Raw genomic sequence first — 25,683 nt, 5'->3', positions numbered from 1 at the left:
TATAAGGAGAGTAACTAAGAACAGAGTAGGGTCGAAGAGCATGAGAAGAAGATTAATATTAAACAGGGATGAGAGGTGGGAGGGAAAGGGAGAGAGAAGGGAAATTGCATGGAAATGGAAGGAGACCCTCAGGGTTATACAAAAGTACATACAAGAGGAAGTGAGGGGAAAGGGAAAAATAATATAAGGGGGACAAATGAATGTCAGTAGAGGGGGCAGAGAGAGAAGAGGGGAGGGGAGGGGAGGGGAGGGGGGGTAGTAGAGGATAGGAAAGGCAGCAGAATACAACAGACACTAGTATGGCAATATGTAAATCAATGGATGTGTAACTGATGTAATTCTGCAATCTGTATATGGGGTAAAAATGGGAGCTCATAACCCACTTGAATCAAAGTGTGAAATATGATATATCAAGAACTATGTAATGTTTTGAACAGCCAACAATAAAAAATTAAAAAAAAAAAATGAGACGTGCACATAGAGACTCTGCACCATGCCGGACACACAACAAGCACTTGGCAGCAAACAGTCACTATTACATAGCAGCCTGGTGACCTACCCCTCCCCACCCACCACTGCAGCTCCAGTGCTGCGGGTGGAATCCAGGCCAGGCCTCACACCTGCTAGGCAAGTGCTCATGGAGCTCCGTCCCCAGTCCTCACAGTGGCCCTTTTGAAATACAAGGTAACTCTGTCACTCCTTTGCTCAGATTCCTCCAAAGGCGCCAATTTTTCCCACCATAAAAGCTACCACCCTTCAGTTGGCTTTCAAGGCCCCATGTGATCTAAGTCCCGTGACCTTCCCCAGGCTCTCTTCACTAAAGTTGGACCTGTCTTGAACAATCTTACAGGCGCCTACCTCAAGGCCTGTGCATCTCCTGGTCTCTCTGCCCTGGAATGCACCTTCCTCTGCTATTTCCTTCTTCCACCTCTCCTTCAATGTCCCCTCCTAAGGCCTTTCACAATCCCTGCCAGTGCCCCATGCTCCCCCACTTCCCTGTTTTACTTCTCTCCATAGCATCTGTCACCATCCAATAAACTACAGATTTTAATTGCTTATCGTCTAGCTCCTCTACCAAAATAAAAGCTCTTGAGGGCAGGGGTTTTTCTGTACACCTGCAGCCCCAGAGCCTGGACAATGCCTGGTCCAGAGGAACTCCTTGAACATTTGTGGAAAGGAATGAGTCTTAGGACACCTAGAGTGGACCAAGCAGAGGCTAGCACTGGAAACAAGTCTTTTTGTTTTTAGAAACAAGTCTTAAGCCCCACTTTCCCACTAATAAGTTGCCTGCAATAACAAAAACAGGCCTCATCCTTGGCACTCGAGGTCACTGTCAAGAGGCAGAAATATGCTTTGGTGCTTGGCCTAGAAAAAGGGACAATCCCCAATTCTTTCTCCCAGGCCCCAACCTTCGGTACCCAGCTGGGAGCCAGAGTGCTAAGAGGATACCACAGGAGATCCACTGCCTTGGGGAATCCTGCCGAGTCAGGACGGTCCCTAGATGGGCACACTGTATCCTATCTACTACTGAATCCTGTGCCCAGGACCTGCCTGCACAATGTAAGTGTTCCAACAAATGTTTGCTTGGAAGCATGAATAAGCAGATCCCATATAGATAGCCACGAAGAGAACAGAAAGATAATTGGTTAAAAGTCCTGAATAAAACATGAGTTGACCTCAAACAGCATGCAGACAATAGCTACCATGGAGAAGACTGACAAAAATAGTGACAATATCAGCCCTCCACACCCATGGATTGTACATCTGAGGATTCAGCCAAGCATGAACAAAAATTTTGGGGAAAATAAGCCTGCTTCTGTACTGAACATGTACAGTCTTTTCTTCTTGATATTATTCCCTAAACAATATGGAGATGATTCAAAGAGAATCAGAGACTGTATGCAAATGCTGTGCTAGAGTTCAGTGTCTTCAGGGGGGTCCTGGAACCAACTCCATAGTGAGGGACGGCTGTTTAGTCACCCCAAGCCAGGTGTTTTCTGGTGCAGACACTAAGGAACTGGTGAAGACAGTCGAGGGGAATGAAGAACGACTTCAGGAAACCTCTTCTCAGTGAATGCATTTCAAGAAGCAGGGAAAGAGCTGGGGTGTGGCTCGGTTGTACAGCACTTGCTTATTAGCTTGATCAAAGCCCTGGGTTCAATGTCCAACACTGAAAAAAATTAATCTTAAAAAAAAGTAGGCCAGGGCTAGAGATTTAGCTCAGGGGCAGAGCACTTGCTTAGCATTCATGAGCATGAGGCCCTAGGTTCGAACCTCAGCATTGCAAAAAAAAAAAAAAACAGAACACATGGTCAATATTAGCTATAATATTATATCCACTATCTTTATTATTGTCTTGACACCTTTTTTTTTTCTTTTTAATTTTTTTGGTACCAGGAGTTGAACTCAGGGGTACTCTACCACTGAGCTATATCCCCAGCCCCCTTTTTTTTTTTTTTGAGATAGGGTCTCACTAAATTGTCCAAGCTAGACTCAAACTTTTAATCCTCCCAAATTGCTGGATTACAAGCATGCACCACCTTGCCCAACTATCTTGACACCTTCTGATGGAACAAGCTGAACAGTAGAAGTAGGAACACTGGGTTCTAAGACAGGTTCTCCCCGCAGTGGTACGTGGCCTTGGGCACACAGCTTCACTGCTGAACTTGCCTTTCTCATTCAAAATGTGGATTGGTGAAGTGGGGCACTGTCCCTGTCACCCAGATGCTAGGACTCCCTCTCTGGGTCTCATTTATTCAATCAACAAATAGCAGCTGGCAGAAGCCTTCCTAGACACTGGGCGTGCAGTAGCAAACACAGGCAGGCCCCTCTCTTGTTGCTCCCTTGCCAATGGCGCTGACTTTGCGAGCCCACAAACATTCAGACCCATCCCTCAAATAACATGGCCTTCTCCTCTTTGGGGAACAGGACTCTCATCTCTCCCTACAGAGTTTGAAGCCCTTGTTGAGAAACGTACCAAGTCCACTGTCTTCAGGATACTGCAAGCTTCCCTGGGAAGTCAGCAGGCCTGAACCCTGAGGGAGCCCTCCCTTCTGCCCCTCCCAGAAGCCTTCTTCCCAGTATGCAGAGATAGAAACCAAGCTTTTTCTCATGTCAAACTTGTCTGTGGCCAAGGCTAAGAGACCACAGAGTCCTAAGTCCCAAGTTCAAGAGTGTTCCTCCACATCCCTGATGGTGCCTGGCTAGGCCAAGCTGAAAGAATGAGGAGCTGTACAACAAGAAGGGTGGCAAGAGCCCAAGACCCCTGGAGGTATAGCCAGGCACCTGCTACCTGGGCAGCTCTCTCACCTCAGGCCTGCTTTCTGCACAGCCCTTGCCCCAGAGCCCACCCGAATGCAGCTCAGGAGACAACTGCAGAGAGAATGAGTGGGGTAGGCAAGTGTCAGGGATCCTCCTAACAGACAGCTAAGATAGAAAAGTCACCCAGCAAAGGTTCCTTCCACAGACAGGCTGGCAATTACTCTGAGGAAGCATAAGACAAAGCTCCGCTGAGAAGGTCCCTTGGCACATGACACTCCATCCAGAGGTTGACCTCGGCTCCTCCTCCAGCCACAGAGCTGCAGACTCGCACCTCCCGGCTGCAGGGGATCCAATTGCAGCTCCCCTCAGCCGACTTAAAAACTGGAAAAGAGCAGGTGCATGAAGAGCCTCTGGAGCACCACCACTCACTGGACCACCCCCTTCCCACAGTGTGTAACTCACCGTCCTAGACCTGGGGGTGACCCCACTTGGGAGTCCCCAGTCCTTGAGGCCCCCAAGAAAGAAGCAAGCCAGAGAAACAAGCAAAGGAGCAGGTCCAGAGCAGAAGCTCCATTTGGGTGATGTTCCTGAGCTCTGCTGTGGCTGGAGCAAGGCTGCCAAGTCGCAAGGCTTCACCAGGAGGCTCCCAGGCCATGGGGACAGCGAGGAGGTGGGAAAGCAATGAGCTAACCAGAGTCCTCCCTCTCTCAAAGGCACTATGTGTCCAGGCAGTGGAGACAATGGAACAAGGCACTTTGGGACCAGCCAAGATCAATGGGGTGCCAGTCAGGCTGCCCCTGCAAACATAGAGAAAAGCACGGACACCAGCCGGGGGTGGCAGCAGCTAGTCTGCAGGGCACTGAGAAGACACCTGCTTAGATAAGGAGGAGGGGTATGTGTAGTTCATTAAAACAAAAGTAAGAAGCACATTGCCAGTGTGTTCTCTGAATGTGTGGGGGGGGGGGGGCACACACAAGTTGGGGATGGGAGATTGCAAGGGGAGATGAATCGTGGGTCTCAATGGCAGGAGTAAGATTTAGAGTTGAATAGAATGTATCTAAGAGATTACCTCATGCGCTATCACGTCTAATCTTATAATCCCAAACACAACATCCTTCACCAACAGATATGAGTGTCTGCTTAAATCCTAGCAGCAACAGAAAACTTACTACCTCCCAAGGAACCCATTTCTCTGCTGGATGGCTCTACTGGAAAGCTCTTCCTGGGCCTGCACCCAAATCTGATGATCCCCTAAGACCACTCGCCCGTAGATTTACTCTCCATCCTACACATGCTAGAAAACCATGATTATGGCCCCTCCCAGAGCACTTCATAATTTCCTGACAAAATGAGCATCCCCAAATCCTTAATCGAGTTCCCATGAGTGTGGTTTCACCCTCCTCTAGATGAATTCAAATTTACCATTGAATTAAGAATTACGAAATCCTAATGCTGCAGATGTGGTCTGAACTCTTGAGGTCTGAACCCCACATCCAGGATGGTATTGTTCTTAGAATGCTGGGGGTTCAGCTCAGGGGTGGAGTGCTTGCTTAGCAGGCATGATGCCCTGGGTTCCATCCCCAGAACAGAAGATGAAGGAGATGGAGGAGATGAAGGAGGAGGAGGAGGAAGAGGAGATGAAGGAGGAGGAGGAGGAGGAGGAGGAGGAGGAGGAGGAGAAGGAGGTTGTTAAGTGCCCCAGGAGGGGGAGAAAGAGGAGGGGGAAGAGGAAGGGGAAGAAGAAGGGGAAGAGGAGGGGGAGGACAATAATAAAAAGGAAAAAACTCCTTAGAACGATATGGCATAGTTACCTTATATTTTCTTATACTTGTTCTCATTTATTTATTCAAGCAACATGTATTAGCTACCTACTATATGCCAAGCAATAAGACAGGTACAAGGGATACTGGGGAAAATGCCATACCATCTTTGTGCTAAAGGAGACAGCCAACTTAGAGAGATTAAAACAAAATCAGAAAAAAATATGGGAAAAATAGCATGCTGCTAATGGGGTCTTTTAGGAGTTTTAACTGAAGGCACCACCCCAGTGGGGAAGGAGGAATCCAGGAAAGGGAGACACGTCAGGTAACTTAAAGCAATGCAGGGCTCCTGACAACAGCCATGGTGAAATAATGGGGTACGGATATTCCCACCCACCTTAAACAACTAATAAACTGGACAGAAGGCATGAAACTGCTTTAGATTAGACCCCAGGCCATAGTACTGTAATCCTTGCAAATAAAAGAGGCAAGTGCTACTAAAGCCAGCTGACTGCCTCGGAGGCAACTTCCAGAGGGCAGGTCCAGAGGAGGACTCCAAGTGGAATTCAAGGGTCTCACCAAGAGGAGGAAACAGAAATAAGAGCTCATACAGCTAGGATTTTTAGTGTAAAATGCCAGAAAAGAAGGGTCTGTACAGAAAGAATTCAGAGAGACCTGCAGAAGAGTCCCCTGGAACACCTGACTGATCTGCACACTTGGGGGTGAAACTCCACAAGACCGGGAGAAGAACCACTGAAAAGCAATACACCAATCATCTGTGGAGCACACTCAAGTCCCGAAAGAGCTCACATCCCCCTATGAGAGTGAAGAGATCTCAGAGGGCATGGGGTAGAGTCCTCAGAAGGGTGTTGCCTTAGTAGTGAGGCTAAATTAGCCCTAGACTGTAAGTATGAAACTGATCCCAAGTCATTTAAATGCATACCGGAATAAAGTCAAATACTATTTAAAGAAATATAACAAAACCCAACATCCATCAACATCAAATTCATAATGCCTGGCATCCAATCAAAAATTAGCAGGCATTCAGAGAAGCAGAAAAATGGCCTATAACCAGAAGAAAAATCCGTCAGTAGAACACACCCCCAAAATGACAGAGATAATGAAACTAGCAGACAAAGATGGAAAACCAGGTGCTGTAAATATTCCCCATATGCTCAAGGAAGAAGAAAACCAAAACATGATGAGGAAAGACAGAAAATACATCAGAAAGACTCAGATGGTCTATGAAAGACGGGAGACACAATATCTGAAGTGAAAATATTCTGGAAGGGTCTGAATCAGATTAGACACTGCAAAAGAAAAGATCTGTATAAAAAGGTAACAACAGAAACTATGCAAAATGAAGCTCAGAAAGAAATAAAACTGAAGAAAATTAACAGAGCCTCAGAAACCCATAGGATAATACCAAACAGTCTAATATCCATATAGTTGGCATTCTAAAAGACAGAGGAGCAGGAGTGGAAAAAACATAAAGAAACAGTGGCTGGCTGGGCGTGGTGGCACACACCTGTAATCCCACCAACTCAGGAAGCAGAGGCAAGAGGATCCCAAGTTCAAAGCCAGCCTCAGCAACTCAGCAAGGGATGAAGCAATTTAGTGAGAGCCTGTCTCAAAATTTAAAATTTTAAAAATCAGGGAGAGAGGGGAGGGACTGGGGATGTGGCTCAGTGGTTAAATGCCCCAGATTCAAACCCCATTGTCAGTGGGGGAGGGGGTGGAACAATAGCTGAACAAATTGTTACATTTGCTGAAACAATGCAAGATGGGGGGTGCATTTCAGCAAAGTAGATCACACCCAAGACAATGAGAAATGAGAGCCTTTGAGAGGGAAAAGGGAAGGGAGAATCGCAGATAATATGGCATTACAGAAACAAGGACAAGGGTAGATCTAACCGGGGACCAGTGAGCCTGGACAGGAGCAGATGGCAGCTCCAAGGAGGCTCTGAAAGCCTCAGTCCTTTGGCCTCATGTGGTAAGCCAACAGGTCAGCTTGTCCTGGAAAAATGCAAATGATTTTTTGAGCCTAATGTCAGACTTTGCAGTTTTCCTAAATAGAAGGATCCAGAGAACAGAAGAGAGGTGGATCCAGCTGTGACCTCTGAGTCTTCAGGCTGCTCTTCCCCCAACCACAAGGACAACCCAAGGATGGACCCCATGTGGAATAAAAATAGAAGTGACAGAAATATTTTACCCATCTGAGAAGGTTCCTCTCCCCACAATTCCTGTAATGAGAACTCTTAAACCAGAAAGGATCTCAGGTATCAGAACCCCTCACTTTCCAGTGAAAAAAATCTAAGGCCCAGAGAAGTGACAAGACTGCCCAAGGCCAGTCAGGGTCCTGACTCCCATGGACTGCTCTTTCCACCGACTCCACTTGTTACAGCCCCACAGTGCTCTGGCACTCCATGCCGCTCTGGACAACGTCATTGTCTGTGTGTGTCTACCTGTGTCTGTCTCTACAGGCTCACTCGAGCTCCTTAAGGACAGGCCCAGCATCAATGAGCTCCCGAATTGCCATGGAGTAGGTGTTCAATACAGTCCCTCTCATGTGCACTGAGCCAAAGGTGATTGTCCACCTGACTCTGGGAAAGGGAGGAAGAAATGAGGTCTTTCTGAAGATTTGAGGCCAGAGCTGTGTCTAGTCAGTCGTCTGCCAGAGGACAGAGAAACAGAGACAGGCACAGCAATACAGAGAGGACCCACTAACTCTGCTCTAAAGTTGTTACCAGGCAACTCCTCAAGAGGCAAGGATGGGGGTGGGGGTGCTGACATTCCTCTGGCCTCTAAATCCTGCTTCCCTTATCAGATTGGCCCTGAGCCACGCACTGTGCTTGCCACCCCCTCCTCCAGGCAGGCGCAGGGGAGGAAGAGGAAATGAACTTGAACTTTCCTTCTTTCCCCCCTCCCCCAATACAGGCTCTGGGTTGGGCAACACTTCTTCCCAGAGGTTAAGAATGAGTAAATTCTTGGGCTATTCCTGGAGTCTCGATTTTTATCATCCTTCCATTCTGGTCAATTCTCAAAGGCCAGAGGCCAAGAATGCCAGAGAGATCTGAGCCGGCCCACCAAACCTAAAATAACCCCACACGTGCCTCTCTCAAGTCCTCTTGGATTTGGCCATTTGGGGTGCATGTTTTCTTACAAAGCTGCCCACAGGCCCTGTGATGTCCCCTCTCACACAGGGAGCCAGGAGCTCTGAGGTACTCTTGGGGTTGCTGAGGAAGGTGGGAGCAGGTATGGATGTGGCAGAAGGATAGAGGAGACAGAATGCAGGTCAGGACTAGGACACCTGGCTCCTAGCTCCTCTGCTCACCTGCCCAGAGATCCCAAGAAAACCAGCCTCGGTTTCCTCAGGCATGAGACTTCCAAGCAGCTGCCTCCTCTTCCCTCAACTTCCTCTCCACCTCCTTTGGGTAAGAAGGCATAATTCTCCACTCCCAGAGCTGTGGACACTTTCATAAAGAACTCCAGACCTAACAGAGATCCCTGCCTCCTCCCCAGAGACATCTCAAACCCTGTGATTATGAAGATGGATGGTAAAGCCAAGCAAGCACTGCGTCCTGGGGAAAGAGATGCCCTCAGGGACACAATTCTTTTTAGATCATATGTGTAGTATTCCTTCATTCAAAAAGTATCTGAGAGGTTGGAGGTGCAGCTCAGTGATGGAGCACACCTAGCATGCACCAGGCCCTGGGTTCAATCCCCAGAACCACACACACACACACACGCACACACACACACACACACACACACACACAGAGTCCACCAGGTGCCATCAATGAGAAAACAGGAAAAGCATCAGAGAAGAGACACTCAAGGCCTCTGTTCTTCAGAAGGAATAGAGACCACAAGAGAGACTTAGGCAAGACATTAGAAATACTCCTACCCCTCTTGGAAAAACAATCTCTAGCCTAATGAGAAAGCTAATAAATAAACAGAAAATAAAACAGTGATTACCAGATCCTGGGAAAGGTGGTTACCAAGCACAGGGTACTGCTGGATAGGAGGACTAATTCCTAATGTTCTTTAGCACCATAGAGCAACCATGGTGGACAACAATTAACTGAATATTTCAAAAAAGCTAATAGAGAGGATTCTGAATATTCTTAAAACAAAGAAATGATAAAAGTCTGAGGTGATACATGTGTCAATTTCCCTGATTTGATCATTATATATATGACAGACATATTCAAGTGCCCCACTGTACTCCATAAATATGTAGAATTACTATGTATCAATTAAAAATAAAAGTGTAGCTCAGTGGTACAGCATATGCTTAGTATGCTCAGGACCCTGGGTTTTTAAGGAGAAGGAAAGAAACTCTGGTGCCCTCAGAAAATGCCAGTGAAGTTTACAAAAGTCCTGAGCCCAGGAGTCAGCTCTGTTTGTCATGCTGGGGAGTGAGGAAGGTGGAGATGGCTGCAGGGTCTCAGAAACACAGAGAAGGCTAGCACCACTGGGTTTAGAATGTGGCAACACTGAGGCTTTAGTTCCTGATGCAAATCATGACTATATTAAAGACATTCAGTAAAACCACCAATACCACCAAGCAGCACCTTCTGAAGTGTTCCTTTAAAGCTGCCCCATCTGCCCCACGAAGGCCCATGAGCATTTCCTGGCAGTAACTGGCAAGCTCTGGAAGGAGGTAAGGAACCCCTGTAGCTACTCCATTGAAAATTTTGCAGAATAAAAAGCTTTGGGAACTAGAGGCAACACTGGGCAAGATAAGGAAGGAAGCCAGGAGTCTAGGGGTGACACACCCCTCCTGTGAACCCCATCTTTAAAATGCCTTGCAAGGCTGCTGCCACAGCTGGAAACAGACTGCCTTCCTAAGAGGCGGTGGCATTTCACGAGAAGACTCCTGAGGATCAGATTCCAGAAGAAAGAGCACCGAATAGCAGACTTTCAGCCAGCTCCAGACTGTGATTTGGCCCAGGAAGTTTCTTTCCAGATTTGAAACTCTCTGCCTTCTTCCTACCTTCATCCACAAATATTCAAGGGCTTCCTTGGGTCAGGCAATCTTCTAATGGGGATCTGCTAGATCCGTAGGCCATCCTCCCCAACAGACACTAATGGTTGGGTTGCGGGTGGCATGAGGCAGCATTCCCTGTTCACCTTCTGCAACTGACTCCATCCCCACTTCCCTGAAGGTGCACAGAGATGGAACAGCCCTCATGTGTGAGCTGGAGACCCGACCCTGCCTTTCCGATCTTCTTCCTCCCACTAACCCACAGCCAGAGTCAGAGCACAAAGCTCATCACACATGGTTTAAACAGCACCTGCGACCCACTAAAGGAGAAAGGCCATGAGTGCTAGAGTCACCTTCCACCTCTTCCCTTGCCCAGAATCAGGGGCTCATACTCAAGAGCCATCAGGTGAAGGGCAAATCCCACCTCCACCCAACCAGATAGCACATGAACCTAAGAAACCAGGTTGTCAGCCTGTCCCCCAGAACTGGGAACAATTCTATGGCTTCCCAATTTGACATAAGTGTGTCCTACAATTAATATTACTATCCCAGAGGTGAGCACCCAGCAGGAGTATTCACAGGGAAGACAATGTATATGGTTCAGGTCCTCCAACCCCAAGACTCTGAATGCTTCTCACGTGCTTCATGTTCATCTGAATATCAGGATGTGAGCTCCTGGAAAGAAGAGACCCACTCTGCCTGATCTTTTCCAAACTGCAATGCCTGGGCCAAGAGCAGGCTCAGAGCACCCATCAATTCACCCAGCCCTGGTATTTCTAACTTCCCTCTCAGTGACCATAGTATGGTCCCTCTGGGAAAGCCACACCCATATTCCAGAGATGCTGCCTCTGCTGCTGTGTCCTTAAAGAGCAGTACTCAGAGCCCAAGGCATAGTCCAATGAGCATCCTCAGGGGAAGAAAGACCATCCTTATCCTTAAGGGACCTCCAAATTTGTCAAACAACTTTGACTTATTTGGATAAGCAGTGGGTAAGGTGGACAATGGAACTGGGGACCATCATTCTTTATGTCCATTAAGATGTGACTTTTCTGGGCAGTAAGACTCCCCAGGTGGGTCAAGGCAGGCATCTCCTTTGAATTTTACATAGAGGGCTCTGTCTGTATATATAGCAATTTTTCCCCAAGTACTTGGGATTGAACCCAGGACCCTTCATCACTGAGCTACATCCCCAGTCCTTTTAAGTTTTCACTTTGAGACAGGGTCAAAGTTGTCTGGGTTGACCTCAGACTCTATCCTCCTGCCTCAGCCTCCTCAGTCACTAGGATTTCAGGTGTGCACCACCATGTCCAACTATCTGTAACAATCTTACCCCTTCCTGCATGGCTTGCTGCCTTCAGAGCCCACTCCTGGGTGCCAGAGATGCTGTGGGAATAAGCCTTATAAGGAAACAAGAGAACTAGATAAAACAGTCAGTAGCCACAAACAGAAAGGGTTGACGATTTATCCAATCCTGCATTTGGCTAAAGCTCTCTTATTGCACAGAGCACCTAGGCCAAAAGCTGTCTCAGCCTTTAAGCAATCAAAGTGCTCAATAATTATTTGCTGATTAACCAACATTATGTTCTTTCAGCATGCTGAAGTTTGACCCATCCTCATAGCCATGGAGAACCAGAAATAATGGGGAGATAGAGCAGAGAAGTTAAGAATCAAAGAGGGCCTCCTGGGTCTCTGCTTATGAGGAGTTGACCTATCTTCCTCAAACTAGCAAACTCTCATTTGGAGCAGTCTGAGGACCTCCATCCAGTTTTTCCAATTGCTTGGCCAAAAGGAGCTGCTGAGGTTTCTGGTCTTGCCAAATTGCTCAAAGGTTTGCAGAGTCAGCTTTGCATGTTTCCATCATCATTGAGCACTGTAAATATGAAGCCTCTAAGGTGATTAGATATCATTAACCCTGCAGCAAAAGCACAATGCCGACATCCCCAAGTCACCCAGATGCATCAGGGACATTCCTGAGTGTGGCACCAGGCCACACTCCCTCCTGTTCCACAGTTTTCACCAACTCCCTCGCTAAGCTACATCAGGCCTCCCACAGTGGGATCATGGAGGAGGAGGTGGAGAAAGAGAGAGAAAGAGAATGGCCAAGAGGCTGTGCCACGGGGTGCAGAATGCTTACCGCCACAAAGCATTTCTTTTCCAAAAGATGCTGAAAGGGAGCAGGGAGAAAATAAAACACTTTGGGTTTTCAAATGTGAAAGCCCACTTTGGTTTGTTCTAATTTGATGAATGCACAAACCACCAGGCAGATGACAGGCAAAAGAACACTCCTGTGCTGGGAGAGTGTTTTCCATCAGGTCCAGTGAGCAGGGTTGGGGCGGCTGTTTGATGAATGACCAGAGCCAGGGAGAACTTCTCCACCAGCAGCTCCCTGACAGCATCCTCAAAACTGGGACTTAGGGATTTATTAATGCCCCATTTCTCACTCTTTTCCTGCTTCCTCCTGCCTTCTGGCCATTGGTGACATTTCACAGAGAGGGAAGAGCTACCAAGGAAGGGCATGAAAAGAGAAAATTATAAAAATGAACACCTTGCGGGAAGTCAAAATGTCAAGTCCACCATGAGTTCCTGAGAAGAAAAAGGTAATGTGCATCTCACAGACCCAGGCACTCCTGTTCTACATGTGAAGTTCCTAGGGGGGTGGGAGGGAAGCCTGGAGCATAGCAGGTGCAGTATTTGTTGGCAAATCAATGAGTGGAATTCCAGCAGTGGCCTGGACCTGGAGTGGCCAGCTATCTGTGTTAAAGATCTGTCACTCACAGACTCATATTTTTCAGAAATGCCATGAAAATTAGCAGGGGTACCAAGAAGCCAAGCTCTTGGCTCTTTGCTTTCAGAGGCCAGGAAGATTCAACTTAGATGGTTCAAGGAGACCTAGGGCCACAGACGCTATTACAAAGTCTAAACCTCTGCTGGCACTAGCCCTATACACACACAGAAAATCTACTTCAAACAGCACTTCCAACCAACATGAAAAGTGAGTGTCCTGGCCAAGCATGGTGTTGCACGCCTGTAATTCCAGCAGCTTGGGAGGCTGAGGTAGGAGCATCACAAGTTCAAAGCCAACCTCAGCAACTTTAGCAAGACCCTGTCTCAAAATAAAAAGGACTGGGGATGTGACTCAGTGGTTAAGTACTCCTGGGTTCAATCCCTGGTACAAAAAAAAGTAAGTACCCTACCCTTGCCAATATCTGTGGTTGGCCTATCTGGGGCAGAGTAGGCTGGGAAGAAAGGGGGATTACAGTTTTCCTAAGACCTGTGGGGACTATTTGCAAAGATTCCAGTTCTCGGACATCTGGGCAAGAAAGGGGTTGCACATCCATCCCCTCTCATCCCTGAACACACACCCTTGGATATGGCATGGCCATTCTGCCACCAGAGGAGCTGTCTCTTCCACCCCTGGAGCTCCACTGGTCCTGAGATTTGCTTTGGCCAGCAGTAGATGGATACTGTGTTTGGGAGGCTTTCAAGTCCAGACCTTACAAGAAGATGATTCCGTTTTCTCCTCAAGGGCTAGTGTCCTTGACAGTGAAAAGCCAGAAGGGGGAAAAAGGCCCGCTGACTCTCTTGCACCATCCAGTCCCTGCAGAGCCACTAGCTGACTGTTACTGCATTAATGAGCTCAGGAGTGACCAGCTGAGCCCAGACTAAAGGTGAGTAAATGAAAGCCACAGCATAGCGGGCAAATGAAATGGCGAGTATATGAATCCAATAAATTATGGGGTGCTCTGTTGTGCTTCATAGATAATTGATTTTAAAAACCCATTCAGCAAGTCTAGGTGGCCACTGAAAAGAATAGGTCATTCTCATGTGGAAAGATGACTAAAGAAGTTGAAGAAGAAGAAGAAGTCCAATACAATTCTATCTGCAGAATTGAGAACATAACCAGGTGGATGGCTAGATGCTAGTTTAGCATTACAATATCTGAAATGAATAGAAAGCAAAGTATTAACAGCGATTATCTCTGAAGGGCAGGATTATGGGAGATTTTCCTTTCTATAATTTATGTAACATTTGAATATTAAAATGAGTTTTATTTTTGTAACAGAAAGATGCTTTTTAAAAAATTCATGTTTCCCAAAACATCCCTTTTACATCCTCATTCCCCTGCTCCCCACTGCCAGCCTCCTGAACCTAAGCTGCTCCAGGAAGCATTCAAGGTACCCGCGATCAAGGACCCCACACTCTGTCCAGCCATACCTCTCACTCTTCACCTGGGCTTATGCTCCCCTCCCCCCAACTCCAACCTCAGATTTTCACCCCCCAAAATGCAACCAGGCAAAGAGCCCCTTTCCTTCACCTCCCCAAATCCCAGCCCTCCCTCCAGGCTCTGATTTGTCTCCCCTGAGTTCCTCTACAGATCCTCAGAAACAATTCCACTGCCCTTGCCCTTGACTGAACAGTGGCCTGTGTTATTCTCCCTGCACTGCCGGTACAGACCACTCCTTACAGACACCCGCTAACCAGCCACCACCATCCCCAGCTTCTCTAACAGTGTCAGAGGCAGAGCCAAGACAGGTAGTTCCAAATCCTCTTCCCTCTCTGCCCCTGCACAGCCTGGACAGGGTGAGGACCCCACCCCAACCTGGACCTTCCTCCCTTCCCCCACCCACCTCCAGCAGCAAAGTGCAGAGAGTCAGTGTGAATGGCTGTTAATTTAGAGTGACTCACCCCATGGCTGATGCTGTAAGCACTCCACCTCCCCACCCGCTGGATCCACATGCTGCATCCACACATACGTACATAATGGTCAAACAGATCCACACTCTGGCTTCAAACCTAATTGCCTTCCTGGGGAACACAACAGCTCTTCCTCACTCAGGTCCCTGCAATCTACACATTCAGTTTTTAAACAAAGCTGTTTAGAATCTCCCAGGATTAAGATGAGTGGAAAATTGCAAGCCCAGACCTCTACCTCATTTTCTCTAAAACAAAACATGTCACTCTGCATGCTCACACACCCAGAAACACACTCTATTCAAATCCCACCAGTCACCCTACCCCTCAGAGCCCTGCTATTTATAGGGTTTGACCCAGAAGGGGCCTGGGGCTCTCTGAGGCAGGATATGCTCCCTCTATCCCGGGCACCTCCCCCTCCAGGGTTATTGGGAACTTGAGACCCCCAAGCCTCAGTCTTTATGCTGTGGCAGGTACAAGGGGAGAAGCCTTAGGCAGGGCTGCCAGGTGCCATGCCCACTGAGGGGACTTCACATCACAGTTATACACTGACCTACTGAGTAGGCACAGGAGGGCCTCTCCACTGAGTCCCAGAAGAATGCAGGAGAACTCCCACCCACACAAACCCATGTGGGCACACCCAGTCACACACACGCTAGGACAGGCACATATGTACTCACCTACACACACAGGTATGCCCACACCCTGTTTCAACCTTGTTCTGGACATACCCCCCAAGATCACTTTCCCTGCCTGTCTACGGTTCCCAGAGGCCTTCTCCTTCACTTTTTTTTTAATTTTTAATATTTATTTTTCAGTTTTCAGCAGACACAACATCTTTGTTTGTATGTGGTGCTGAGGATGGAACCTGGGCCGCACATATGCCAGGCGAGCGCGCTACCGCTTGAGCCACATCCCCAGCCCTCCTTCATTTTTTTTTAATATTTATTTTTTTAGTTATTGGTGGACACAATATCTTTATTTTATATTTATGTGGTGCTGAGGATCAAACCCAGTGCCTCACGCATACAGGTGAGCGTTCTACCACTGAGCCACAACCCCAGCCCTTTCTCCTTCACCTTGAACCTGACATGCATGTTCCCCTCGTTAGGAGTGGAAGCAGCATAGACTATATGTGCTGACAGCAACATGTGCACCCTATAATTGGGGGACATGTACATGCAAGTATACATACAGCTGGGGCCACAGCCCACCAAGGTTCTAGAAGCCTGTCCCAAGCAGAGGTAGACATTGTTCTAATTGTACAATAATGTATTTATTTTAATTTTTGTTTTTAACCCAAGGAAAGGCCATTTTTCAAATCTGCACAAAGGTGCTATTCAAGTTACTAAGAACCTTACCAAGATCCTGCACCAAAGACCACAGGCTCCTCCAGTCCTCCCACAGTGACAGCCAAACCTTCCCAACAAGTGAGGGAATCCTAGGAGGTACCTACCAAGCTTCCTGAATCTTCAGACCCCTTGGACTGTTTTCCACACAATCCTGTTCCTATCACAAGATCAGATATTTTAACAAATGCTGACCATTGAGAGTAGAGACAGTCACAAGACTCTCAGAAAGCAAGCAAGTGTTCAAAACAGAATCCATTTCCAGCCATCCACCGCATAGGGGATGAAAGGGAGAAGAGAAGGCAGGAGGAGTGTGGTAATCTCAAAAGTGCAGACAATATTAAACAAGGAATAGTTCCTCAAAATCTATATTGGGTCCCAAGGTGTCAACTGAACCACTCAGGGGTGTGACAATGGCTCCCGAGGTCAACAGAAGAACTCCTCCTCTGCCTCCCACTCTCAGAGCCCCAGGCTGGTTCCAGATGAGTTTTTAGTTGTTTGTTGGTCTCTCTGAACTACACCCAGGCACTTTCTCTTTTCATGATGCTGTGGCTACAACCAAAGTTGGAGTTATTAACCTATAGGGCTGGAGTCCAGCCATGGAGCCTTCCAACTCATAACTGCACTGGCAGGGGCAGGAGGCAGAGAGTTCAAATGAAAGTAGCCGCACCAATGAGGCAAGGAGATGGCCACCTGGTGTGGCCATCTCTGTAAACAACCTCTGTGCACCCTTTCATCAGAAATCAGGCCACCGGGTTTACTCATTAACCTCTTTCGTCCGCTATCTACCTCTAGACCAGAGGCAGAGAAGGCATTAGCTGGAGGAAGAGGTATTAGGATATTCCAGAACTAGAAGCCAAAACCCAGGCATGTTCTACCTCCAAAACAACCTACAGCAGAGCTAAAAGGGTCCTTGGCCATGAATCACCCAACCTCCCATTTGCAGGTAAGGAAACAGGACTGAAGAAAGCAATTAATTTGCAAAGGTCACCTCCAGTGAGAGGAAGGAACAGAAGCCAGGATGAGAGCCTCCCTTCCCAGAGCTGGTCATGATTCCAGAGGCCCACAGCATGACAAGAAATGGCAAAACCAAAGCCATGAGAGAGGATAAACTTCCTGTCTGCAAAGTCCTTCACTCAGGTCTCTTTCACTCTAGCTTCAACACAGACTGCAGAACCAAGACAGTCATCTGGCTAGAAATGGTGTGATGTCAGAGGCTGTCTGTCTCCGCAAGGACACACAGGCCTCCTGGGCGGCTCCCCACCAAGTTCTGTCTGGCAGGGCCCACCAGAAGCAGACCCCACAGGATCTGTGATGAGGCAAGAGGTGCTGCACACAGGAGGACCACCATTCTCTTGTCCTTCGGTCCCTCCTTCTCTGCCACCTGACTATCACCAGACTGTGTTTTCTTGGCCTAAGCCCATGTGCCAGGCTCCACTGCTCAGTCCAACTATAGGCAGTGCCCCAAATCCCAGAGCTGTGAGAATGAAAGTGGACACCCATGCAGGTCCCAGGAGGGAGGAATACTCAAAATGAGAGCTCACACATTCCTGCACAGGCAGGCTCTGGGAGGGCCCTGCAGCAGATTCCCAGGGGCTGAGGAGAACGGACCCAATTCTGTAAAAGGCCAGGCACGGAATCTGGGTTGGAATCCCTGCTCACCTAACACAGGAAAAACTGTAAAATGCAAGAGAATGACAGCTACCACACGGGACTATGATGACAGTGAAATGAGATTTAAATCACAATGTCATATAATTACACTAAATTCACCGTGAACATTCGTAAAGGGTCTAAAAACTGGGCTGATGACAAACATGAATAAGTACAAAGCACGGTGGGACAATAAGAAGTACAGGGCCACTCTTGGGCCACCAAATAATCCCTGCTGGAACTCAGATAGGGAACTCTTTAGGCAAAATAAGCCACCAGTCAGTACCATTTAGTTCCCCTCTTTCTCCACCAACCACACTGCTGGGTTCACGGAAGGTAAGAGATTACAAATCACCCAGCAAGGAGAAGCCACAGGATAAAATGTACATAAATTAAAACATAAAAAGGCCCAGGTCTGTAAGCAGCTCCTCCAGGGAGCCTGAATCAGCACCATCCACAGGGGCTGCCAGTAGCTCCAGCCTGCTAGCTCAGCAGGGGCATCGATGCACAAGGGCTAGGAACAAAGACACGCCATCAGCAAGACCCCAGGAGCCTGGAGGAGCAGAGAGGGGTCACTCCTGCAGCAGCCGGCAAAGAGGAATGGAGACACACAGGACTGGCCTGGACTCCCACAGCTTCGCTCCTGGCCTGCTGGTGAGAGGCCAAGCCACCCTGGCTCCCCAGCCTGTGGGGAGGAGACAGGAAGCAGGAAGTTAAAAGCCTCTCCTGCTTCCCTAAGCTTCCTGCATACAATTGGGGTGGCCAAGAAAGAAACGAAGGGTACTCTCAGTGGTCAATCAGAAACAGTGGAGCTCCAAAGCCCACTTTAACAACCTTATAAATTCCAAGTCAGTAGAAAGGGCAGAGGAACATCTAGAAAATGTCAGCATCTTATTCTATCCTTCCCAACCCACAGTTAAAGGGCAATAAAAACTGACTTCAGTTTATAACACACAGATTTTCAGAGACCCCGGCACACAATGGACCCAGGCTGATACTGACCTTTGTTGTATTTTCTGTAAACACCTTGGCCCCAGAGTATTCCTGCAGGAAAATAAAAAAATTGTATCACCACTTTGCTATGAAGTCACTCTAGGGTGAATTCTAGAGCAATGGCCACTCTTTGGGGCAGCAGTCTCCCACCAAGACCCCATTGATTCAACAACTGGAAAAGACCAAAAATGGCAAACAGATTCCAGCTGTGGTGCAATTCCACTCAGCTGGTGGTGGGTGCCTAAAGCATTATGAGCAGAACCCGAACCCTGGCTCAGTAGGAAAGACAGCTGCAATAGATTAGTGATGTCTGCTATGGGCTGCTATGGGCAGTTATAGAAGTAACAGTATCCACAATACATATATATAGTCCCCAGGTATCTAATGATATAATATTCTGACCATTCAAAAGAGACCCGAAGTTTCAAGATACATAAAAGTGTGTAACTTCCATGAGACATCGGCTTGATCAACATACATTATGAGGCTGATATAATGGGATGGGCCACAGTGTTGTTTTCCTCCCTACCACATCCAAAGCTACTTTTAATAGCATAGTAGAAAGTAGTGCAAAATGACCGTCAAATGGGAGATAAAACTGCAACAGAAGTTGGAAGGGCAGTTAACTTGGAGTGTGAGGATATATATACAGGAAACACTTGACTCTTCACAGAAACATGACTCCGGAGAAAGCCAAGCCTGTGTGCAAATATTGCTGTGGATGCAAGTGTGGGATTCTGGAAGGTGCAAGGCTTGTTTCTTGAGAAGGTCAGGGGTCCACATTGCCTAGTCTGTGCCTCACAGCAGGGAGTACAGTGAGAACATCAGAAAATCCATGAGCTGGAGGGACTCAGAATCTAGTTGGAGAAATAATGCCCCATGGAAACAGCAAACAGCATCACATTTTTCACAATCACCCAGCTCAGAAGCAGTTTCAAAGTTCCTTTGTGGCCTCATCTGATCAATTCACAAACGGTCTTGGGTCATGCAGGGTCATTCCCTCCTCACCATTTTTCATGGCTGCCCAACCACTCTCCTGACCAAGATTTCCCCTCTTCTCAGATTCAGGTCTCCCTGTCCTTAAGCCCAGGCCTGCTTCTGTAACTCCTACTCAAAACCTGCACAGATTCCAGCCCCCCGCCCCAAGGTTGACCAGCCCAGTGCCTGCATTTCTCTTGAATAAATGAATGAATGGACAGATGAAACTCTTTGGCTGGACATTTGAAGTCACACACAATATAACCTCTGTCTACCTATCCAGTCCTTTCTCCAATGGCTTCCCTCCACACAATCCACACACTGGCCCCACTGGGCTACTCATACACCCAAACACCTTCCCAGTGCCTATCCTCAGACTGATCCTTCCTCATCTGCCCAAACTCAAGCCTCCCTTCAGCACTGGCATCCACCACAACCTGTTGCATAAAGTGCTCCTTCTCAATCGGAGCCACTGATCCATGTTTAAACCCACTTGACACTCTTCTCTAAGAAGTTACTCACTTTGTACTTTAAACTGTCATTTTCAAACCCCTTTCCTAGCCCCTTCCTGGATTATACAGCCATGAAGACAAGGACCTTTATCTTTTTTCTTTTTGCATCATCAGAACTTTGCACAGAGCCAGGATGTGCTAACACACACCTGTAATTCAGTTGCTCAGGAGGCTGAGGCTGGAAAATCACAAATTCAAAGTCAGCTTGAACAATTTAGAGAGACCCTGTCTCAAAATATAAAATAAAAAGGGCTGAGGACACATTTGTAATTACAGAGACTTGGGAGGCTGAGGCAGGAGGATCGCAATTTGTGGGCTGGCCTTGGCAACTTAAGCAAGGATCTCAGCCACTGAGCAAGACACTCACTCGAAATAAAAAATTTGGAAAAAAAAAGGCTGGGAATGTAGCTCAGCTCAGCTCAGTGGTAGAGCACTCCTGGGTTCAACACCCAGTATGGGAAAAAAAGAGAGCTTAGCAAAACTCATATATATATATATCTCACACACGTTAAGCATTTGAAAAATTCACTGAAGAATCACCCAAGGCAAAGTCTGAAAACCAACAGTCAGGCAAGGGTAGAAAATGCCATAGAAATTCCAAAGAAAAAGGCTCATTTGGGATGGGTGGCCAGGAAAGGCTGAAAAGAGCTATCCATGCATAGAAGCTTGAAGGACGGAAAGGAAGGTATGGGAAGAGCATTCCAGGAAAGTGAAGAGTATGAACTAAGGGACAAAAAAAGGAAAGAACAAAGCATGTTTGGAAGATCAGTCTGGCTAGACCCAAGGGTTTCCTAGAGGGAGAACAGTGGGAGAGGAGCTAGAAGGCAGGCTGGGGCTAGAGGAGAAGGATGCTGACTGCCGGGCTAAGGCATCTGGACCAGATCCATTCCCCCTTAGTCAGTGGGGATGACGACCACAGCAAGCCTGGGGCTCAATGGGAAAAGAAAAGAAGTCTTGTCCTCTCTTGTTCCAAGCATATTAGTCGAGTCTCCCCAGCTAGGTTATAAATAACAGCCTCCATTTACTGCACACCTGCTGTGTATGAGGCCCTAAGCTACATGCTTCACATACATTATCTCATTGCTCCTTCCCACAGTCCTGAGAACTTGGTATTGTTATCCTTAGTTTGTAAGCTGGAAGCTGAGACCAAAAGAGGTGATGGCCCATGCCTAAGGCCTTACCCACTCACTCATTTGCTTCATAGTCCTGGCGTGGAGGTTACAGAGCCAGAGATGCAGGAGGGCACTCCTATCAGTTAGCCTGGGCCCAAGGGCTACCCATTGATGCTGGCTGCCTCTCTACAACTCCCTTTATTAATCACTTAAGGGCAGCACATATTAAGCACACAGTGGAATCTTAATAAGCACACCACACTGAACACAGAATGGTGGTTGCCAAGACCTCGGAGGAGTGGGAAACAGGGAATTGTTGTTTAATGGACATAGTTTCAGTTTTGCAAGATGAAAAGTTCTGGAGATCTGTTGTGCAATAATGTGTGTTCTTTTTGGGGGGAGGGTACTGTGGATTGAACTCAAGGGAACTCGACCACTGAGCCACACTCTCAGCCCTATTTTGTATTTTATTTAGAGACAGCTGAGTTGTTTAGCGCCTTGGTTTTTGCTCCACCCACCCGGCTTTACTGTGTTCTCAATGCTACCAAACTGTTGTACATTAGAGCCCTTAAAAAAAGGTTAAGATGGGCTGAGTGTGGTGGCACAGGCCTGTACTCCCAGTGACTTTCGAGGCTGAGGCAGGAGGATCACAAGTTCAAGATCAGCCTCAGCAACAGCAAGGCCCTAAGCAACTTAGTGAGAACTTGTCTCAAAATTTTAAAAAAAAAGGTTAAGATGGTACATTTTACCTTGTGTTTTTTGCCATAATTAAAAGCCTAATGTAAATAAAACACATTTAATTGTTTGTCTGGCTGCTGATAACATACTATTAATTATGTGATGCTGGAAGAGACCCTAGAAACTTTTTAACTCAATATCCCTCTAAATCAAAGAGTTGGAAAGGGGAGGTAGACTGCCCAAGGTTGCACAAATAAAGCTAAGACAAGGCTCAATACAGAAGCAGGAAAGAGAGGCGCATGGCATGAGGGGTCAGAAGCCATGAGTTCAAGTTTTGCTTCTCTCTTAATGAGTTTTTTGACCTTAGAGAAGTTTATTCCCTCTAAGCCTCGTTTTTATAACCTATGAGAAGGCAACTAAAATAACATACTTCACAAGGATATGTATGAATCAAATAAAATTAAATACAGCTAATGTGCAGTGAATATACTGGCCAACTATAAATGACTTTATAAACATTCATTATTCTTATTAATATGAAATCTCTGTTCACAGATTTAAAGAGCCCTACCAGAAGATTAAAACCTGATAAGTCAAACAAACAAAAACCCCACTCCATTCTGGAACACTTTCAACAGTTCATGGCCTTGTGCATAGCAGGTCTTCCACGAGTGAGAGTAGAACTGAATTATACCTCAGGTTCTGTGCACCCGGATCCTCTTCCCCCTCTTACAGTCAACCTACATACAGCCAGTTATATCAGCCATGCTGGGACCAGGCTGAGGGTAGGAAGCTGGGGTGATTGTCTGCCTCTCTGGCTGCATTCCTCAGCTAAATATAAATGATTTGTCCAGTCCATTGTTTGAAATTATCCATAATCCCTCTCCTCCCCTCCCCATTCATCATGATGGCAGGCTGACTGCACATCTTTATAGCAAAAATATACATACAAAACCTTCACTCCAGCTATTTTTAGTAAAGAAAAGGGAAGTGTCAGGTACACATGGGTCAGAGCATGAGTCCCTAGTCTCCACTAATCTAGGAAAGCTTCCTGGAGGAGGAAATGCCTGAGTTGCCCCAGTGAAGGGGACAGCTGCAGGTCAGAAAGGCATTGTCACAACAAATCAAGAAATTTGGTTCCCTGAACAGAGCCTAGAAAGCTCCTGCTTTCTTATCCCACTTTAGAGGGGGATGAGGAGGAAAGGTCGGGATACCCAGGAGATCCCATATTACCCCAAGACTGTCAACTTCCCTAGATGCTATAGACATTCCGGGAAAGATGCAGAAAAAAATAGAGCAACACCTTAAAGACAGAGATCCCAAATTCTAGTTCCAACATGCACAACTACAAATACTAGTCTCATAAGCTAGTGGCTTATTTGGACTTTTTTTTTTTTTTAACCACAAGAAAGTTTTTAAAAGTCCCAAACTTGAGTGCACAGATGGGCTGCATCTCGGACCTAGGGACGTGCCAAAGCCCTGTCACTCTGAGTGCCGATCTGCCAGCAGTGGCCCAAGGAGTGATTGGGGGTACCCAGGAAGCTGCAGGCAGTATCCCAACCTGCCCCAAAGGTCCTGGCCCTCTCTATGTGCCCTGTATGAACTGTCAAGCCAGTCTACTGGACCCTTGACAGCTCCGAGGGTGTCCCTTTCTGCTGCATCCTACGAACCTCCCATCCCTTCCCCTGGGCTTCCGTTGTCCACTCTCCTGCAACCCCATTCCCGAAGGTCTTCCTCCGAGCCTCTCCCTTGGCAGACTCCTGTCGGCTGAGTGACTGGGCTCCGCACGCACCTTCCCGCCCCCCTCTCGCGGCGCCTGCCCCATTCCTCCTCCTCTCGCCCCACTGTCGCCCAGCCCACACCGCCTCCCCAGAGTACCGCCTCCTCGGGACGCCCCCAGCCGCGTCCCCCCTCTCGGGACCGGGTGGGAGGCTTGCCTGTCCAGCCGGGCACCAACCCGAGCCCCCGCAACTTTGCGCCTCGGGAGCCTCGCGCCGCCGCCCGCCGCCCGGCCGCACTCACCGCGCTCGCCGGAATGTGGCTCCCGGCTCGGCTCGCGCTCCCGCACCACCGCCGCCGCCGCCAGCGGAAACGGGGGGCGGGGCCGGAGCGGGGGCGGGACCTTCCCGGGAACGCCGAGGCCGCGGGCGGGGCGGGGCCAGCCGAGGGGCTGGAGCCCGGTGCCGCGGAGCGCGCGTGGGAAGAGTGCGCCGCGCTAGCCGGGAGCCGCCACTCGGGCCAGGCGGAGGGCGCCCCGGAAAGCGCGGAGTCCAGAGCGGCCACCGGAGCCCGCTCCTCCACCACCCCGTCCAGGTCCCCAGCCTTAGAGCTGGAAGGAGGCCAGGCCCGGCCAGGAGCGCCTCCTCTGAGGGCTCCGGAAGACTCCCTCCGCACCCCGCCGCCCGGATTCCCAGACCGGCCGCTCCCCCGAGGTGTTACTACGGCGCCTCCCCCTGCCCGGATCGGACCTGGCCGCGCCCTTGCCCGGGTTGGGGAGAGGGAGGGCAAGGCCTGCTAGGTGGCGCTCCTGGGCTCCGCGCCCACACAACACCCCGAGGCCGCCTGGGCCAGGGGCTCAGCTTTCCCGCTCGTGCCAGTCTGTCTGGCCTCACCACCCCCACCCCACACCGAAGAAATCCTCCCCTGGTATTTCGGGCGCACTATTTGAGGTGTTGACAACGCGGGTGTGTATTAGATACTGCCCCGAGATACCCTGTTGGAGGAGCCGCTGCCTCCCCAGGAGCTAGAGGCCTCCAAGTGTTGGTAAAGGGCACTGTGGGCCGGGAGGGGCCGGAGTGAAGCTGGAGAAACTCAAGTTTGACATCTCGGGCCTCGCGCTTCCTATTGGCTTTCCCAGGCCTGCATTCCTGAAGCCAGAGGCCTAAATTTGCACCGAAGTGACCACTAAAACCGTCATCTTTCATCATTGTTGTCATTGAAAATCTAATCTGTGCTTCCCACTTGCATGAGTGTGATTTGAGACTTATTTATTTATTTATTTAAGATACGAGATCTTGCTATGTTTCCCAGCCTGGTCTTGAGCTCCTGGGCTCAAGTGATTCTCCCATCACAGCTTCCCAAGTAGAGACTACAGGCATTGACCACCAGTTCACTTGAGACAAACCTTTAAAACCTGGCTATAATCGCAAGGGACCCCCTTTGCTTTCTCCTAATTACACTGGCAGTTTCCACTCATCTACTGAGCTTCCCTCCACAACAGTCTTGTTTTTGACTATTAGACTTAACCCATCATCTGTCCACTTCTGATTCCTCTTTTCCACCAAAAGAAATATTCTACTTCTTTAAAAAAAAAAAAAAAAAAAAACTTTGCTTGACACCCCATATGCATAAAACCTTGCCAGGCTAACCCCACATTGCCAACTCTGCCCACCTTCCAAAAGAGGAAACTGGCTCAGACAGAAGACTTTGATACTGATGTCTACCAGTGAGTGATCAAACTGTAAAAACAGTGGAGGCAGCCTGGTGAGGAAGCAAACATGGGTCTGTAAAAACAGACAGCTGTCCAAATCCTGGCTCTGCCTCTTACAGTTACAGGCTGTGACTGCGCTGGGCCTCAGTCTCCTCACCTCTGAAATGGGGCATAATAATAGAACCCTGTGGGGTTGATGGGCTGACCAAAATGATGGAGGCAACAGCACAACACTTGATGCCAAGTGAATACTCGAAAAAATGCTAGCATCCTTC

General features: G+C 48.2%; 1 protein-coding gene across 3 annotated transcripts in view; it reads right to left on the bottom strand.

Moving 5' to 3' along the window:
• The window catches only part of Tspan9 (tetraspanin 9), a 199,838-nt gene extending 175,758 nt beyond the window's left edge, over positions 1-24,080 (bottom strand). For 2 of the 3 annotated variants that reach the window (XM_071610326.1, XM_071610325.1), the window contains exons 1-2: positions 24,001-24,080; positions 18,708-18,749 (exon numbers count right to left, since the gene is read on the bottom strand). The gene's annotated coding sequence lies outside the window, so the exon portion shown is untranslated. The remainder of the gene's footprint in view (positions 1-18,707; positions 18,750-24,000) is intronic. The other variant, XM_071610327.1, reaches the window with a different exon arrangement.
• Positions 24,081-25,683: the final 1,603 nt, after the last annotated feature.

This window comes from Marmota flaviventris, chromosome 3 (genome assembly GCF_047511675.1).
Source record: "Marmota flaviventris isolate mMarFla1 chromosome 3, mMarFla1.hap1, whole genome shotgun sequence".
Lineage (NCBI taxonomy): Eukaryota > Metazoa > Chordata > Mammalia > Rodentia > Sciuridae > Marmota > Marmota flaviventris.
Note: the sequence above shows the minus strand (reverse complement) of the source record. Positions and strands in the feature narration are given on the sequence as shown.